General features: G+C 33.0%; 2 protein-coding genes across 7 annotated transcripts in view; one reads left to right on the forward strand and one right to left on the reverse strand.

Annotated features, from left to right (window-relative positions):
* Positions 1-19173, forward strand: part of LOC106134523 (ATP-binding cassette sub-family F member 3) — a 434240-nt gene that overhangs the window by 16798 nt on the left and 398269 nt on the right. The window lies entirely within an intron of this gene.
* Positions 1-19173, reverse strand: part of LOC106134840 (protein Tob1) — a 40488-nt gene that overhangs the window by 5382 nt on the left and 15933 nt on the right. For 3 of the 6 annotated variants that reach the window (XM_060954968.1, XM_060954967.1, XM_060954964.1), the window contains one exon: positions 15042-15082. The exons of the other annotated variants lie outside the window; for them this stretch is intronic. The gene's annotated coding sequence lies outside the window, so the exon portion shown is untranslated. The remainder of the gene's footprint in view (positions 1-15041; positions 15083-19173) is intronic. 6 annotated transcript variants of the gene reach the window in all.

The following is a 19173-nucleotide window of genomic DNA, read 5'->3' on the forward strand; positions in this document are numbered from 1 at the left end:
CCTATTTGCTAATCTAATATTGAACTGTTGATTACTTTGAACGGGGTTCTGAGTAACGCTTGAATATTCTACAATTACTTTAAGTCGACTTGGAGACAGACATTTCAAACGTATAACCTAGTTTCTTAAAATAGGCGATAATTGTTCCTGAATATTCTATTTGTAGATAGTTGGAAAACTTTCTCTTTTTCGATTAGGTAATATAATTATAAATTATAATAAATTAAATGCCTAGGCCATAAATATCCATACATCAAGCGCTATCGAAGATCGCCATGTGTTAAGATATACATAGGATACCTACATATAGGTTGGAATTAATTGTCTTTCTAAAAATCAAGCTCTGTTATCCAACTATAAAAAATATTAATTAAGAGCTGCTATTGTTTGTTATACTTGTAATGTGTTAATAAGGAAAGTTCTACAAAAGGTAGCATTACTCTGTCGCTCTCATCACAAAAATTTTTTTGTTCCATTTCATTCTCAGCAGTTTATTTTGGAATCCAATAAGGCTCTGATTATGTATGTGCACTTCGTCGCTTCTTAAAACATTAAACCTATATGTGTTAGTTTTTGATGAAGCATCCGTGTATTTCACAAGTTAAACAATTGAGTAAATGTCAAATTCGTAATATGTTAAGAGTGTTTGTTGTTATATCCGGTCGTCGCTCCCGGTACATTGGCCAACGCTTCCTACAGAATTAACTCCGACCTTCCTACCGCGAGTGGGTGATTGCTGATCACGTAAATAGACCTACGTTGTTTGACATTGTCGTTGGGCCGACCTTCTGGACTGTATATTGTATTTGTGGGGCTGGTATTTCCTCGCTGCGGTAAATAAAACTGCTGGGCTTCCACTTAACGTGTATTCTACCTACCCAAACACCGGAACAACATAGAGAAAAAGGTAATGTTGCCATTTTATAACTATAGAAACTACCTCATTCACGGGTTTTCTTAGTTTTTACTTCTTAAATATCAATTATTTGCTCTTCTACCTTGTATCGCATTGTGGCCTATTACTTAAAAGAGATGAAAAAGACAAAACTTGTCTCGTACAATAATTATTTAGTAAAATATCAGTTTCCCACGACTTGCGTGGTTTTACATTATTTCAGTCACGTGCCGGAAATATTTTTCCAAGAAGATCTAATCTCATTATTAAGGAGAGCGGATCAATAAGTATTTTTTGATGAAATTCGATTTGCGTGTAGCTTTTTATGTAATAGGAGTTTCTAAAACATGTAATGAGATTATCCGTAGGAAAGGAATAAGTAATAAAAAGAGAGGTCGGAAAATAATATTTATCTGGGATCCATTAGGTGAGGTTTCTTAAGAAGGATTTCTACAAAGGGGTTTATAAAAATAAGTATATCCCAATACTCTTTCAACTTTATATTAAGTATGTTGTTACTTTTCTATTATATATATACTATAAAGTAAATACAGATATTTATCTGTTAACATTATCACAGCATATTTCACAATACTAAGTACTAGACGTAACACATACATATGTACATACATTTACATCAAATCAAGTAACACTGTTTCCTTAAAAATCATCTGAAATGAAATAATCTTATTTACATTCATTTTTCTTATTGTTTTAAAAATTTATTCATTTTTTTTTTAATTTATTAGAAATACATTTTGGAGCTGATCAATTGCTTATACTAAAAATAACACAGAAAAAGTAGGAACATCCGTCTATTGCTCCAAGTCATGTGCCTTGACCATGACTTGGCCATGACAGTTAGTGCCAGTTCCCCGCAGACTATATTTATATTCTAGAACTTTTAAAATTCAAGATGATATTTTAGTATGTATGTACTATTAGGTACGTGTATTGTAGTTATGTGGAGCGGTTTGTATAGTTTGTACAACTCTAGTAGGTATGTGTTAACATTTAGGATCACTCTCTTTGAAAATTGAATTATAACCAAGTATAAACTAGATGAAAATCTAGTCAAGTAGTGTCATATTAGTTGTATGTAACGTACGAACATAACACTCAATTTCTCCAACACTTTTCTAAAATTAAACAAGACTCAATGAGCAGATTGTATACAGCTAGTATACATGCCTCTTTGGGGAAATTGGGAAAGCACTTTATTGCCAGCCCCCAATGACGTAAAAACATACTTCAACCCAACATCCTTGAGATCTTATCTCCCTATTCTTAAGGACCAAAATTGAGGGATACCGTATCTGTGTTGTGGACCGTACTTTCATCAGATATTACAATTTTACGAGTGAGGAAGAGTGGAGCCGTGAAATTGCTGATGCCTGTTTTAGGGGATTTGTACACGAGTTCCTATTTTCTGTTCATTGTTCGTATAAACGTGATATTTTTACATACATTATGTTAGTGAGAACATAATAGTTATAGTCTAAAGTACCTGTCACACAGGACTCTTCAGTTATAAAACCCAATATAGGTACAATATAAAGGTATGTGTGGCGTCAAAACTAACGTCACATACCAATTGTCAGTCAAGGCGAAAAAATTTACGGGCTCAGCCAATAGCAGCGAAGAATCTAAATCGCGATTACAAAGATTTTACGGATTGAAGCATAAATGCAACCTCCAACTAGCCGCGGAAGATCTTCCCTTTGGTGGCGGTTGAGCCCAACCATGCTCCCAGTATATATGCTATTCCCAAATTTAATCGGAAGTAACAAAAGCCGCGAAGACGGTAAAAGAAATCGTTGTATTCGACCATTACAATTACAATCAATAAAAAACGTTTATTTCATAGATAACTATGGAAAATCATATAGCTCTTATAATAATTGTTAGGGATGATTTGATATCGTTTAAAATATAGGAATACTTATTTAATTAAAATAATTTATATACTCATTTATTCAAAATAACAAAACATAGAAAACAACATATGTAGGTATCAAAATCATGTTCCATAAATAGACACTAAACAGTGTCAGGTACACAAAATACCTAAGTCTTAAATAAGATAAACTCCTTTTCTATCACGCTGAACTTTATATTGGCTATAAAACTCAATTCAGTTTATTTATTGTGTCGACGCTGTATCAATATCTTTATCTTCGGTAGATATTTTCAGATCTAAAGGATATCTAACTTGGTACTTAATGTTGACGGTAAGTTTTCTGTAATCAATTTGTATAATAGTAAATTTAGGGTTCTCATGAATGATGAACATGGCCATTTTAATTTTAGGCTCCTGATTTAAGTAGGTAAGTTTTATATGGGATATATGGAAATGTTACTTTTTAAATTATTTAATATGCAGCTAACATTATCAAGAGAGAGAGAGAGAAAGAGAGATTTGGGGGTAGGTAACTTATTATTAGAATTTACACAATAATATTTTTAAATAACTTTGATTCTATGCTTGTATATGCTGGTGTTAAATTTCTCTATAAAGGTAAACCTACTTTTATAGACCCTCACTGAAAATACTTACTCCGAACTCTAAGTAAAGAATAAGACTGCTCGTACATTTCACATTGAAACAAACAATACACTTCCATCCTTTTCCCTCATCTTGATTTATGTTACTGCACATCAGCAGAAACATATCCACGTCTATTCTCGTATACAATAAACTTATTTGCGCTTAAGAAAGCCAGCATTGTATACTGCTATTGTTTGTTGCATCCAACTTGAAGTCGCATTTCTCTTCAGTGGAGTTATTTCTTTAGAACGTGACTGGATTTACACGTGGTGAGAACACTGATCTAAATTATCATAATAAAACACTGGAAAAGTTACAATTTTTATTCCAACCAGTTCATAACTTGATTCGTAGAACTCTTTTGAAATTACAACGAGGAAATTTATAAGTTGAATTGAAGTCTTCCAAGCGAAAATAACGGAAATTGAAATCGTTTTTAGCCCGCTAAAAAGCGATTTATTTTAAATTTCACGTATTTCTCTGTATTTTTAATTCTATGACATTTGTAAGAGATTAAAAACGTATAGAGTGTGGCAGCTCTACTTTTAGTATCCAAAGTGAACCTATATTTTTGTTACTCTCATGTCAAGTGAATTGTATTATTCTTGATGAGAATAAAAATCTATAAACCCAAGTGTTTATCGAGAAACTTGGGGATGCTCATCCCCAAGTTGTTCTAGTTTCAAATCAGGCAGGCAAACAGGTTTCTTTTGAGTAGCGAAAGATTCTTTAATATAAGCCCTCACTTATTGCGGTAATCGCTGCACCTATTTATTTACGTATATTGTTTAATTATTGTAGTTTTTATGAATGTTTATTTTAATTTTATTATTTTTATTATGTGTAAGTATTAAATACATTTAGTTTGACCGCACCTTAAGTTCTCTATCAGAGCCAATGGTTGATTGGTAGATATTGCTTCTAGCATTAAGTATGCAGTAATTTGTTTTTGTACATTAAAGTTTAAATAAATTAATAAATAATTCTTCTCGGGGACGGGCTAGCAATCGATTAATATCACTAAATCTCTGCTTATTTAGAAGAAAATTTGAAGTTTTGCTTGTAGTAATGTAACTCTGTTATCCCTTCAGTAGGTACCTACGTGACACATTCTCAGGTGAAGAATGAGCAGTTCAAATGATAAGCCACCCGTCGTCTAGTACATTTCTTGTTTATTACTAGTTGGATACATCAAAATAACGTCTAGTTTAGTTTTATATTTTCCATCTTTTAGTGACAGTAACTATTATAAGCTGATTCTACCTTGGTATTTTAGTTCAATATTATTAAACCTACTCGTATCACCAAAGTTATTGTTCACTTGCGGTGCTTCGGGGCTTCGTTTCTGTGGGAATTTCGGGATAAAAAGTTATTATCCTGTGTACTAAATTTATATTTTCCTGTGTACTAAATTTCAATAAACGAAGACTAGGCTATACCTAATCAAGAACATACAATGGCATGAAATGAAAGAAACTTTTTATTGTATTAAGAAAATGTAACATACCAACATCTCGATGTGACATGATTCTTATGACTCAATATGATAAGTGTATCGACGATATGATATTGAAAATTATAGTCGACGATATTTGTCGGGAAATTGGCGTCTAAAAAAATATTTTTGTTATGGAGGCCAAATGACAATCTACCGGCTGCGTGTCGGCCAAGCACAAATATTTGTCTTCGGAGTGAAAATATCAAAGGGAAATTCGCTCTGTTTGTCACCATTTATTTTTAACCGAGACTAAAATAAATATAATACAGATCGACTTTATTTACAGGTAAAGATTGATTGTTTTTATCGTTATGAAAAATATATTATTCGCTCAATAATGGTTGTCCAAATGAAATTTGTTATTATTATGTGATTAGAAATAATAATGAGGAAAAGCATGATCAAGAATAAAAATTCTAATAGAAAAGATAATAAATGCCACAAACACACACAAACCATACACCCCTCTTTTTAATAGTTAAAACGTTAAAATCGTCAAGCTCGTCAAAGCCGTCCCATTCAAAATAATTTAGATAAGGAAAGGAAGGTTTGACAAATAAATGTAAGATACAAAACCTTTGTAGGTACTCTCCAGGAAAGTCTCCAAGATAAGTTTGTTTGATATGAACGGCTTTTGTTGCAAGTTGGAGCGACAAGCGGTTTAATGTTAACTTAGTTCCCAACTTACTGAAAGGTATTTTGCCTAAGTATAGTAAACCACAAATCCAACGTAACAATTCGGGCTGCCACTGGCCGTATAACTTATAATAAACTTCCAATGTCAAAATCACCGAGTCGTCCACTGTACACCAATTCGTTGTACAATGAAAGGAAATAGGAAGGGAAACAAGTTTACACAAGAAAGTAAGGGAAATGAGAAATTTATTTTAAGATATTTACGAAGCTACCTACCTAGCTTCGTAAATATCTTAAAATAAATTTCCTCTTTAAATAATGTGGTATACGGAGAAAAATTCTTGGTGGCCATGATATCAGAGTGTTGATTGACTTTAAAAATGCTTCTTCTAACGTACCCATTAAAAAAAAATTCTGAAAGAGTATATACAAGTTGAAGTTTTTATTTTCAATCTATTTGTATACACAATAAATGATTACGACATTGAATTGAAAATAATTTCCTCAATATAATAGATAGTATTGAGGAAATTATTATATAAAGGTTTTCCTTTTGGAACTAGACCGTCTTATAACCGTAGTCTCATTGACGGATACTGAATAATTCATTTCCTACGATATAATCCTAGATAGAAAATATAATACGTGAACGAAATACGATAAAGCAACTGCTACAAACGTAATCTAATAAATATAACCGAATACCGAAAGAAACGTACAGAACGGAGGAGGTAAAAACAAAATTACTTATATACGAAGATATAATTATAGGAGCGAACCATCCAGAGCATTTTCCAGGTAAATGGTTCCCACCATTATATATCTCGAACAAAGCCACCCTTGTCACTGGGAAGGTCATGATGAGAAATGGCACTCGTTGGGTTTGGCCCAAGTTATAAGAGGTTATAAAATTATGGGACATTGCAGTAAAATAAAAAAAAATATACACAAAGCAAGTGTAAATGTAAACATTGGAAAAAGATTAAATTGATGAGAAAACGATAAATGAATTGAAATTAAAATAGTTTACATTAATTTGAACCTCATCGCCACTCTATCCGCTTTTATTTTTTTTTTATGGTAATAATGAACTACTTACTTTAAAAACGAATAAATTGTCGATTAAAGTAGTTTACAGCCAGTTGTTATCATCTATTAAATCAAGTAGTGCCAAATTAAATAAATATCTGTCGTCGCTTATAACTTGGCCCAGTACCAGGCTGAGCGGTTTGCCTAAACACGTGAGCCGTGGAGTATGAAGGTCGGGGAATTAATTTAGTTAAGGATTAATCGCGTTAACTTGTATTTACTTTCCGTCAACACTTTCTGGTCAAAGCCAACTAGGTGTGGGTGTATTTGCTAATAAGATAAGGCCCCGGGAAATTAGGACATTATAAGGTCATCAAAGATGGTCAAACGGTTAAACAAACTTTGCTGAAAGTGATTGACCTTAATAACCTTGGGTATTGCATGCGAAAATGTTTATATTTCCCTTGTATTATTTAATTATAAAATTAATTTTCAAAGCAAAATTATTCAGATCATGTGAGGTCCCTATTTATTGGTATTTGACTTTAAATTACTCCCGTCTCGAATGATAAAATACCTAGTAATTTTTATTATTTCTGTGCGAGCTTAAGCTCTGAAGAAAGATGTTATTATAAAATTAGATTATATAAGATAAGACTATTATTATTCGAAACACAATGTCCCGTGTAAACAATAAAACAATTTACCTAACCATGTTAGACATGGTCGCACCTTTTTTAATTATTGTTTTCTGATAACGCCCGACCTTCAAGCTAATTGAAACCACAAAGCTAGGAAATATAATTATGTTTTCATAAAAGTATTATTTGTAAATATGCCATAATTCCAGTTTAGGTTTTGTGTTAGTTTTCAATAAGATTTTCAGTTGCTACCAAAAATATAACTTAACGAAAAATATTTATTTATTAGTAATTTTATATTGGGATTCTTCCTTTAGACGATAGGCTAGCAACCTGTCACTATTTGAATCTCAATTCTATCATTAAGCCAAGCAGCTGACGTGATCTATTAGTCTTTTTAAGGCTGTCGGCTCTATCTACCCCGTAAGGGATAAAGACGTGATTATATGTATGTATGTTATTTCATATTGGTATTTAAAAAGGTCAATGTTTTCCAATATAATATTTTGTTTTCGATTGAAATGTTATTACCGTAGGCTATTTACTTAAGACTTTCTATCTAACGATGCAGTAAAAGTCTAAATTTATTAATTTTTGATTTGTCAAAAGTATGTATTAGAATATTCTATTAACCTCCGACCTTTAAAACCATAAATAGATTATTTTCAAAATTAATTATAGGGTAGCTTTGTAAGTTTATTCATTATTCTTGTCAGTAACACCTAAAAGATCTAAAGAATAACTCGAAGACAACCTAATTGGTTTTGTAAAATTTTGTAATACCAAAGTTTCTAAGACATTTACTTAGGAAGTTTGAACAATGAATTGACAAAGCTTACAAAATCATGTCTGGATATAAAATTAAAGGTGTTCAAAATATAATGAAATAATCGAAAATCAACATAGATTTTCTGCCGATCGTCACCTGAGTACAAGAAGGCTTGCCTAACCCCATGTCAGTAATATGTGAAAAATTTCAAAATTACTTGGAGCTTAGTCGGAATCGAATCCTTTTCTATGTGTGTACACTTACGAGTCAGGTACTTTAATCATTTAGCTATTAAGGCTTTAAAAACAAATGCTTATCATCAATTCCCCCTCACTACGACTCACTAATGAAGCGTTACTTGCAAAATTCTTGTTACATTACAATGCGCTTGTCATTTGTCACCCAATTGTTTAGAATATCTTTTGTTTTATGAAATTGAGACTTGCTTCTAGTAGGCTTTCTTTATAATTTTTTTAGGCTTTTTTTTTTCAATTTATTATTGGAAATGACCTCTATTCCCATCATCATTGTATTCCATCTCTTTCCCATAGATATCGTAAAAGGCCAGTAAGGTAATAGGCAAATCTTGCGAAGCAAACGACGCTTCATGTAAAAATCTGACTTATCTAGAGGAAGAAGAAAATAAGTAAGCACTAGTACATTGATTAGAATGAATGTGAAAGAATCCCCAATTCCTCAAAGCGTGCTTACGTAAGATCCTAGTTGAGCGTAAATTGTGTGTTTCCTCACTGCAGTGTGGAGTCATAGAATGTAACATATTGCGGATACAGCATCCGACACCAAATCGATGCTCGAACGAAACTGAGTGTTCGGGACTTTTGGGGTTGCGCTCAGTGGCAGCGGCTAGCAAAGTATATATGTATGCTCAAGTGTAAAAGTGGCTTCTGAATCTTCTGATCAAGGTCCTGGTTCGCAGTTTATTAAAATCGCGTAAGAAATGGGATCTTGTCTCGTACCATTTTTCTTTCAATACGATTAAGATAGGCCAGAAGCGTGAAATCTTTAAACAAGGCTTTGCTTGTTATCACTTTATGTTCGATTGCATTATTGGACCAATTATACTGCAGTACTTGCCTACTGACACAATTTCCTACCTTAATTGTTTTAGACCCAAAAATTGATGAGTAGTATATATTTTTAACTTTCTTTGCCAACCAGCACTTAATTGTATTGAAATCTCTTCTTCTTAAACTTCCACTGACAAGAAATAGGTCATCTCTTGTCAGTGGAGTTAAGTGGAGCTTCCCCCATTCGTGTCTTTTCTCTGTTTATTATTTTATTTGTTGGTATGTTGTAACGTTTAGTTTTTTGCTTTATTTGATCAAAATATTTTATTCTTGGTCTTCATCTGCTTCTCTTTCCATTAATTTATCCTTCTACTATAGTTTTAAGAAATTCGTCATATCGGAAATCTCATAGGCTCTTTAATCGCCAACAGCGGGACATATGCCTTAAGTTCCCCGTCCTATTTATATCTGTTACCCGTATCGATCGGACGCCCCACTGCCCCACTACCCCTATCTACGCACATCCAATAAAATCACTTCGTCTAATGGAAACAAAGTCGAAAATACCTTAGCTGAAAACATCGTCTGGATTTATATAGTTGGACGAATTTGACTCCTTGCATTTAAGAATAGGTTTAACAAGCGTTGAGATGTGGGAGTTTTGTAATGCAAATAAGTATGGTTTACGATATTACTATATAAGAGCATATTGTGTAATACTGTTATATAATTTTAAGTATAATATTTAAGCGATGTTAAACGATCCTTCTTTTGTCGTTAAAGCCTCTAATAATCTCGTTACACAAGTATTTGTAAAGCTTCAGAGTTGGTATTTAATTAGATTTAGGAGATAAATAATACTCTTGAGTACGGGGAAAAGGAATCTTCATCATATACGTAATATCTGTTTAAGATTTAATTTAATTATAATTCACTTTATTATATTAGAGAATCTAATATGTAAACTTGATGCTTAATTCAGTTTAAATATAAATTTTAACTATTACTAAGCTGTTAATGTGCTCTTTATTTCAAGACTGGGCTTATTTGAAGGCATTGCAATAAATTCAAGGATTAATAAATCAGTGTAACAAAGTTATTAATGAAATAAAAGCTAGTTGTGTAGAATCTCTTTAGTTTTGAATACGGGAATCTCGCTAACTTTAAGACGAGTTAGTAAGATTTCTATATGTATATAATGCATAAATATCCTGATTACCCATTGCATCATACTTTAGACCCTTATTGTAGCAGTCAACTTATATAATATATATGTACATATTCTTCCTTTTCTTAAAAAAAATTCGGACCCTACCATTAAAGACATTCTTCTGCACACTGTGTATTTTGTAATAAAGTGTTGAGCGAAGCAAGCGAGCAATAAATAACTTTTTGGACTAATTTATAAGCGTAAGCGGGTGACACAGAGGATGTAATAAAACGTAATTTATTACTATCATTACGAAATAGGCTCGGGACGGTGTTCCCACTTTGTTTTGTTTCAGTCATAATGGAAAAAAATGTAGGTACAGCCTTAGTTTCAGAAATAATATAAGAAAGATTTGGAACAAATCTTATATTTTTACTCAAATAACATTTTTTTCTGATTTAATACATACATACATACATATGGTCACGTCTATATCCCTTGCAGGGTAAACAGAGCCAACAGTCTTGAAAAGACTGAATGGCCACGTTCAGCTATTTGGCTTAATGATAAAATTGAGATTCAAATAGTGACAGGTTGCTAGCCCATCGCCTATTTGCTAGCTCATTTCTGATTAAATCTTTGTAAGTAACAAAACTATATTTAGTAATGAAGAGGTTTGATGGCGAAATTAAATCATTACTGATCATTCAAATTTCTCAAAGTCACATGTATGTTTATTTCATTACCTAGGTTAAATAGTAGCTGTAATAACTATACATGAGGAAGAAAAGTTAGGTACACGAGGTATTTATGACCGGCTAGTGTGAAGCACATACTAACATAGTACTTGCTATGGTGCAAAAGTCTAGAACTTTGAAAACATTTCAAAGTTCTAGACTTTTGCACTCGACTGCACGTACAGGGGGCTTAATAAAAGAGTATTCCTACGACACGTAACGCATAGTTTCCGTGTGGTTCCCTGTACCTACATTACACCTTTCTCTTTTCCCGTGTCACAACCGGCACTGTTACGAATGGGATGCATTCATCTGCGTTATGGAGCTCTCTGCAGCTAATAGACTGATGTATTGTTAAAACTGTAATCTATTCCACCTTCAAGATAAAACATACTGACGAATTTTTTGGCTGAAAACAACAATAAGAAGGAATTTTCATAAACTGTAACTTTTAATTGGGAGTGAATTATATAGTGTTTTTTAGTATGATTTTATAAGAAAATATAAGCAAATGTTCTAGGAAAACCTATATTGATCAGATATTATCAAATCAAAATCGTTATTAATCAAGTTACATAAGATGAAAAATCAGAGTGAAAGAAAAGTATAGCAGGTCACACCGTGAATAATACTAACTTTTAGTCACTTTTTTAAGTGGATATTTTATTTTATTCTTTGTCCAACTGTATTGTACTCTTATACTTGAACAAAGTGAGGATAACGACGTCTGCAGCCACCGAATTGAGGGCAATTTTTCCGTCATCTCCCTGGTTTCTAAGCTTTTATATATTTCGCGTTCGGATGGGGAGGAAATGGATGCCAAATGATAATGATATTGCTATATATTCGTTGTTATGTACCGAGTTAACCCTCGCTAAACGTACTGGGAAGTGGTAGAAATAAATTTGAGTGAGAATGGTTTCATTACATGCCATGGAACGGAAAAACGCTGTGTTATTTTTTCGTTTTGTGTTTTGGGGACTTTTTCTTCCGAATTTTTATATTATTTCAAAATAAGACGAAATATTTTGTAGTTATTATGGAATTGAAAGGTAGAGGTTATTTTTAACAATATCTATTGAAAACTATTAAAATTGTACAACTTTAAAAAAAGTCTTTAACACAATTTCCCAGAGAGCAATAAAAGTACAATGTTAAAGATTCCCAATGACCAAAAGAAAAAAGCATTAAAATTCTCAAAACAGCTAATATTCATGCTTCTGCATTCTGTAATATGGCAAAAGAAGTCATGTTAATAAATGTTAATAATTCAGTGAAGAAACTTAATCATTTTACGCTGTGAAGAGATTAAGACTATCTTTTAGTACTAAAATAATAAAAAGTTAAATTAAGTTTACAAAGGTTGCGCTGTAGATATATTACAATTAAACTAGTTAAAATTTTCATTTTCATGAAAGTTTGCGACAAATCTCAAACAAAGTTTCAGTTAAAAATTATATTTGGCTAAATTCATAATTTCTTGGCACGTCTTCGCGTTTACTTTGCGTACTAAGTGCGCGACGCGAGTGTAAGCACCGCGGAGTCTCGCCAAACCTTACTTAGTAAGCACTTAAGTAAATATAGGTATTAATATGTAGAAGCTATTTGTGAGTAATATTTTACCTATCTTAACTAAGTAATAAAGTTAATGGATTAAATATTTTTCTAACCATGTAAGGGTGCGTAAAATCACCGAACCAATTATTTCTACAAAACAACACGCAACAACTCGATATTGCGAGAAAAATCAAGAGGCGACCTTTCAGAGATTGTGGTATTAAATAGAGAGTCTTTGCAAGTTATGAATATGCAACGACCATGCCCTGATTGCGATGTTGATTGTAAACAAGCAAGGAACACGTATTTCTCATGTAAATTCAGTTTTATGAAGGATTCGGCCTTCGATTGTAACCTACTAAAGCATAGTAATCTCAGTGGTTTAAGATGTTGAGGTTGTGTTAGAATATTGTGGAGAAACTTAATTTTTGGCTCTATTTATTGAGTGTTAGATCATTTCCAGCCTAAGAGAGTAGAGTAGATACCTTCAGCTTTGTAATAATACAAAGCTATGTCCATACTATTATAAAATACTTTAACCGATAACATATCATAAAGAATATTTACTACTTATTATATGTTAAACTAGACGGAGGTTAGGTACTATAAGTTTTTATACCTCGTAAAATGGCCGGTAGTTTAGCGTCTGCATGTGAACAACTGGACTCGTATCTAGTAAGTTTAACATAACATAACATAACATATAATAACATCTATATCGTCTGCGAGGTAGAGAGCCAACAGTCATCAAAAGACTGAAAGGCCACGTTCAGCTGTTTGACTTAATGATAGAATTGAGATTCAAATAGTGACAGGTTGCGAGCCCGTTACCTAAAAGAGGAATTCCAAATATGTAAGCCTATCCCTTAATCGCCTTACGACATCCATGGTAAAGAAATGGAATCCTATTCTTTTTTCTATTGGTGACACAATGAGCTAGCAATCCGTCTCACTATATCTGAATTCCAATATCACTATTAAGCTATGAATTCAAGTCTAACAACTATTAGCTCTAACTTCACCTCTGTAAGCGATAAAGATGTGAAATGCTATGTTTGTTCCACGCGTCCTACGCAACTTAAGGAGTAGCTCCATAGCTGTTATCACTATTTGCGTCACTGCATGAATTTTATCAGCACTATGCAAATTTCACCCAGTTTCTGACGCTTTCACACGATGTTGTGTGAGATAGTGATGTGGGTTATCGTTGTTTTGCAAGTGTACCCGTATCTGAATTTTGTTGGAACTTAAATTCTCGATGCATGCGTTCGGAAGTACTGAGCGGGTCAAAATACTCATGATTTTCACTATATGATCAGTTGTGAACTGCGAGTACTAAGTACTTATTATTATTTTTTGGGAAAAGAACTACTTAGATGCCTACCATGATTCGAGTATGTTAGGTTGCATCTGTATTTTTAATGCTTCAGTGACCCGTGAAAACAACAACTAAGTAAGATAAGTATTGGATTATTGAAGAAAATGCTGCAGTGTAGTTTGTTACCGCTTCTCCTGCGCTGACGCAGTAATATAAAACTACAGTTATTGTCAAAAATGCAATAATTTTGTAGATTTTCCTAAACATCCCACTTTGGGAACTATAAAGGTAGTAGGTAATTTAATATGATCACGCCTCAGGGCAGTAGGTAGTGATATCTTTTCATTTGCCATGATTCCTGCAAAGTTATGTATTTTGTATCACCGAATAGATATTACTGAAAGTTAGTTTGCTATTTTCAAAAAAAAAATTTACAAATTTTATGGAAAAATTTTTTTAAAAGAAATATTAAGGAAATTACACCCTTGAACAGAAAGGATTTGTGTGTGGACGTTCAAACATGTGATAACGAATGTCGCACGATCATCGGTGGCACAAGGCCGAGACAATCTCGATCTATTGCAAACACATCGTGACGGAAGTATGAAAATCAGATTATTATAGCTGTTGTATTCGTGACAGTAGGATCATAAGTCAATGATAGGTTCGTCTTAGCCTAATAAGAAGAAGAAAATGCTGCAGTGCAGTTTGTTACCGCTTCTTCTGCACTGACTCCTTGGAAGCGGCAGTAAACTTAGTTTTAAGTACTTATTTGACGTCAACCAATGTTGTTAAACCATACGTTTTGACAATTATTAAGCGATATGAGGTATCCTATAATAATGAATAAAATTTTTGAATTTTGAATTTGAATATGGGTGTTGCATCCGCTCGCCAGTTTGCAATACTCGCATTGCTAGAAGTCTTAGATGTGTGCGTATTTTTCTGAAAAGTTAGATCGTCAAGCCCTCGCCTTTAATCGTCCCGTTGTAATAGTAAATGACCTAGTTTTTGTTCTTTTTTTTTATTAAAAAAGGTGTTGTATATGTTAGTCCTACGGTTCGTGTATTTAATGATACCAAGGGAAAGGTACTATAATACTATATCTCTTATTAATAAAAAGGAGGTATGCTTATTGGCTCTTTTTGTTTGTCGAATAATTTTAAGAGTGGGTTAATTGGCTGTGATGCAATAACATAGTTGTGTCTGCTTGTAAGATATTTCATATATTTTACCGTTTTACTATGCGACGATCTTTACTCCGGGTGTAACGTACCTGTAATAAAAAAAAACAATGTTAAAAGAAATAATTAATACATACATTTATTTGTTTGAAAAAAAATATTAATACCGCAACTCCGCACGTGTCATATGTTTGCCTAAAAGTTGTGTAAAGTTAAGGAAAACTCTTAAACTAACAAAAAACACAAATGTTGGCATTAGACCAACCTAAAATCGAGCTGAAACCCACAACTATTATCATATAACTAATATTAACACGATTTCTCAATTTACGCGAGCAGAACCGCATGCGAACTCTAGTATTAAAAAGGAAGTAAGATGAGTCGCTCGGATGACCACGGATCATTGTAACAGGATTCGAAACGTGCGAGATAAAATAAATATACCTACCCGCACGTTTAAAACCTGCAGGAAGTAAGAACGTATAAGCAGAAATAATAAATTACATAACATACAAGTAATCAGTAAACATTAAGTCTAGACATCCCCATAAACCTTCCACAGGGGTAATCCATCACGTCGCAGCATCAATTTGATTTTGTTAAATGCTTACTTAGCGTTTATATATAGGCTTAATGTATGTGTGGGCGGCACTCTACCTACATCAATCAAGCATACTTTCAAAAGGACCCATTTGAAGAAAATAAGCCCTTAGACTTAATACGGAATCAATTTCTCTCAGCTGATTACATTGATTACTCTTAAAACTCAGTGCCTTTTTATCGGCCTTTCTCGGTAGGTATATCTTAAATCTGATCAGGGGTTGCGGCTTTGCGTAGATAGAATCAGTATATTTTCCGTTCTAAAATATCTCTATACTAGAGGCCGCACGTGTAAAATATCACCATTATTCCCATTTCCGCGGGAATTTCGGGAATTCCTCTCTCAGTACACTTTTGAACCACATAAGCCTACTCGCCAATTGCAAGTCTCTAGATCCATCGGTTTGAGGTGTGCGTTGATGTCAATCAGTCGGTCATTTTCTTCTTTTATATCTTCAGATTTGCGTGTTGTTAGTTGTTCTTTTGTCTTTCCACGACCCTTGTTACTTTCCGCTGTTTCGCTTCAAGGCGGCAATCATACATTATTCTCCCTTTACGTAGTTTTGTCAATGATATTTTTATTTATATTATATCCGTATCACTTCCAAATATTACGAAGACAATCAAAATACACATGAACTACATATAATAATAACCTTTACAAACGCCTACAAAGCCCGCCGTGACGTAAATTACAGAACAATACAATGAGGGTGACAATGCCGCCACCCGACTAACGGTGTCAAGGTATTTCCCTATTAAATTTTGACACGGAGGCTTCAATGGGAATTGTGTTGCCATGCGAGTCTGCCCTCTTATTCATGAACGTTTACAATATGTCCTAACTTTCCTTTCTATCTTTGAGTTAACCGCAGAGTTAGGGACAGAGGGAAGATACGACGTATTTCTTATAAACGTTCGCAAATTGACTCCCTGGAAAAGAGTCCTGTAAACCAAATTTTTATATGTGTTAGTGTTAATTCTAATCGCGTTGTCGTTCACTACTTCGTATTAGTAACTTTATCTTTGATTTTTATGTTAAAAGAAAATGCTCGTCAGGCTGACTTTTGCTAGGACACATCCTAGAGTTCCAGATTAATGGAACTACAAGTGACAGTAGATAAAATGGAGTCACGATTCAAAAATACCTATTCCAAATTTCTCATTTATAATTTAGCAGTTTTATTATGATATCTATCTTATATTCGCTTAAATCTATCGAACTAGATAAAATATACCTACTATTATGTAGATAAAATATAAAAAGGTTTCTGTTTTCAGATAAAATGTATCGGGCTCAACTTATATTATTAAACAGAAGCTAGAACAAATTTATCGTAAACTAGGGTTGTACAAACGAGATTTGAATAAAAAACCAATTAAGCCCCTTCACCTTGAACTCAGTTAAAAACGAACAGCCTGTTTTATATGGCAATGTCTATAAATATTCGATTCAGTCAACCCAATTGGGAGCGATCCAAAAAGGTCAAATCCGTGTATCTAGACGGAGTTTCTGTACTGAAGTTATTTATTGCGTCGAACTAGTTTCAATCCTAAATTATTTAGCGTTTGTTTCGAATTTCCCTGTTCTACTCAACTGTCCGAAAAATGAGACTGTTGTAAGGATTTAAACATGTATAAATGTATCTCGTTTACACCCTTACGGGGAAGACAGAACCAACAGTCTTTGAAATACTGAAAGGCGTTCACCTGCGCTTTGTGATGTAGTCGAAATTCAGATAGTGATAGGTTGCTAGCATAACACCTAGAAAAAGAATTCCGAAATAATTATTTAATTTTAAGTAAGTTTTCATGGTATGTATGAATTAAACTTTATGTAACTCTTTCTCTTAATATAGAATATTCACAATTATTTATCGTCAGACCTCCACAAACTTTGCAAGGGAACCTTACCAATAATTAATTACCAATATTACCAAAATGTACACAACCCAAAAAATTCATTGGTCACTGTCGCGATAGGATCTGATCCAGATTGTCACGTTTTTTACCGGCGTTGTCAAAATACTAAGCCGCTATTGTAACTCATATGATAGCTCAATTACCATCATAATTAGGCTTCATCACCACTTATAATGACATTTTGATTTCTTGCAGATATGTGACCATTGTTAAATTACATGAGTATTGTATAAACAATGAGAACTAATTTTTTAAGTATAAACTTATGTCGAAACCCAATTTGTGACAGACATTATTTGTAAGTGAACTTATTATTGGAACTACGCTATTGTAAACAACTTAATAAATTACAGACCAGGGTTTTTTTCTCAACAAGAGAATTGGCGTTGTATCCACCTTTTTTATCATAATCATTTTATTCTTTGAATATTATTTATCCAATAAAGTAATAAAACAAACTACACTGCAACGTTTTATCAACGACGTCAATTTATAAATAAGTACTTAAATGTTAAATCTAAACCATAATAATGTGACAAATAAAAACAGGAAATGCAAGCGAAATTGAGTCGTTTAAGAAAATTTTTATACATGGAACATTGAATCACTCGTAGATAAAGTCTATTCTAACATTACCTAACTCTTTAAAGACGTAATACCGACGTAATCACGTGTAAAAACATTTGCACTAAATATTGTGAACATTTTTATGTTGTGTACAATGGAATTCTTCATGTCTGTCTCGTTAGCTTGTTACCGTGTCTATGGTTATTATAAAGATCACAATATTAGCATGTTCGTGACGGATGTACTATAGTTTATAATGGGTAGGTATTTGTTCTGTAACTCTAGTCGGGAAGCGAATAAAAAATGTTACTTAGTAAATTGTGCGTGATCGTAAAAATAAAGAGATTCATCCCAAAATTCCAAAACTTCTATTATCTTCAATCACATGCATAGGTATAACCTATAAGTATGGTTTTGGAGACGTAAAATATTCAATCTAATAAAATAAATACCTATGTTCCGATAAAAAATAATTATTTACTGTGAAACTACTTTATAATGAAAACTAGGCTCACAAGTTGGTTTATTTAATGTTTGCTTCTCATAAATACTCGTATATACGCAGTAATCTGAATATTAATTTGTCTTCGAGGAATCATTATTTACATGTCTAGAGGTGAAAATAGACAAAGATATTTTCTATAATTTTTGAGAAGGGATTTTGGGATATAATCATAGAATAAGGTTATGCCACAATGTATTTGAGCATGATTTGTTTTAATGGTGACTGATATTGAATCAATAGCTTTTAGAATCTTTATTCAAGTAGAAAGTGATTTTTGAATATTTTCATAAACCTAGTTTCTACCTACCCCGAGATAAAGACGTTAATCTATATATTTACTAAACAAAACCCAACATGAATATAAAAAACCACTTAACAAAATGAAAACTACAAAATAAAAAGAACACATCGGCTTCTAAGCTTTGCTATAAATGTGGGGCGCTGACGTCAAAGTTTCGCGTTAGGAAAGCTACTGGGTCTCGGTCGAGGGTGGTACGGAGGAGGCTTTATGTACACCCCCGTGGGCTATGGTGAGCCCCGGGCTTAGAGACAATGTGCAAACAATATTTAGCATTACCGTTTAGGAAA

This window comes from Amyelois transitella, chromosome 5 (genome assembly GCF_032362555.1).
Source record: "Amyelois transitella isolate CPQ chromosome 5, ilAmyTran1.1, whole genome shotgun sequence".
NCBI classification, from domain to species: domain Eukaryota; kingdom Metazoa; phylum Arthropoda; class Insecta; order Lepidoptera; family Pyralidae; genus Amyelois; species Amyelois transitella.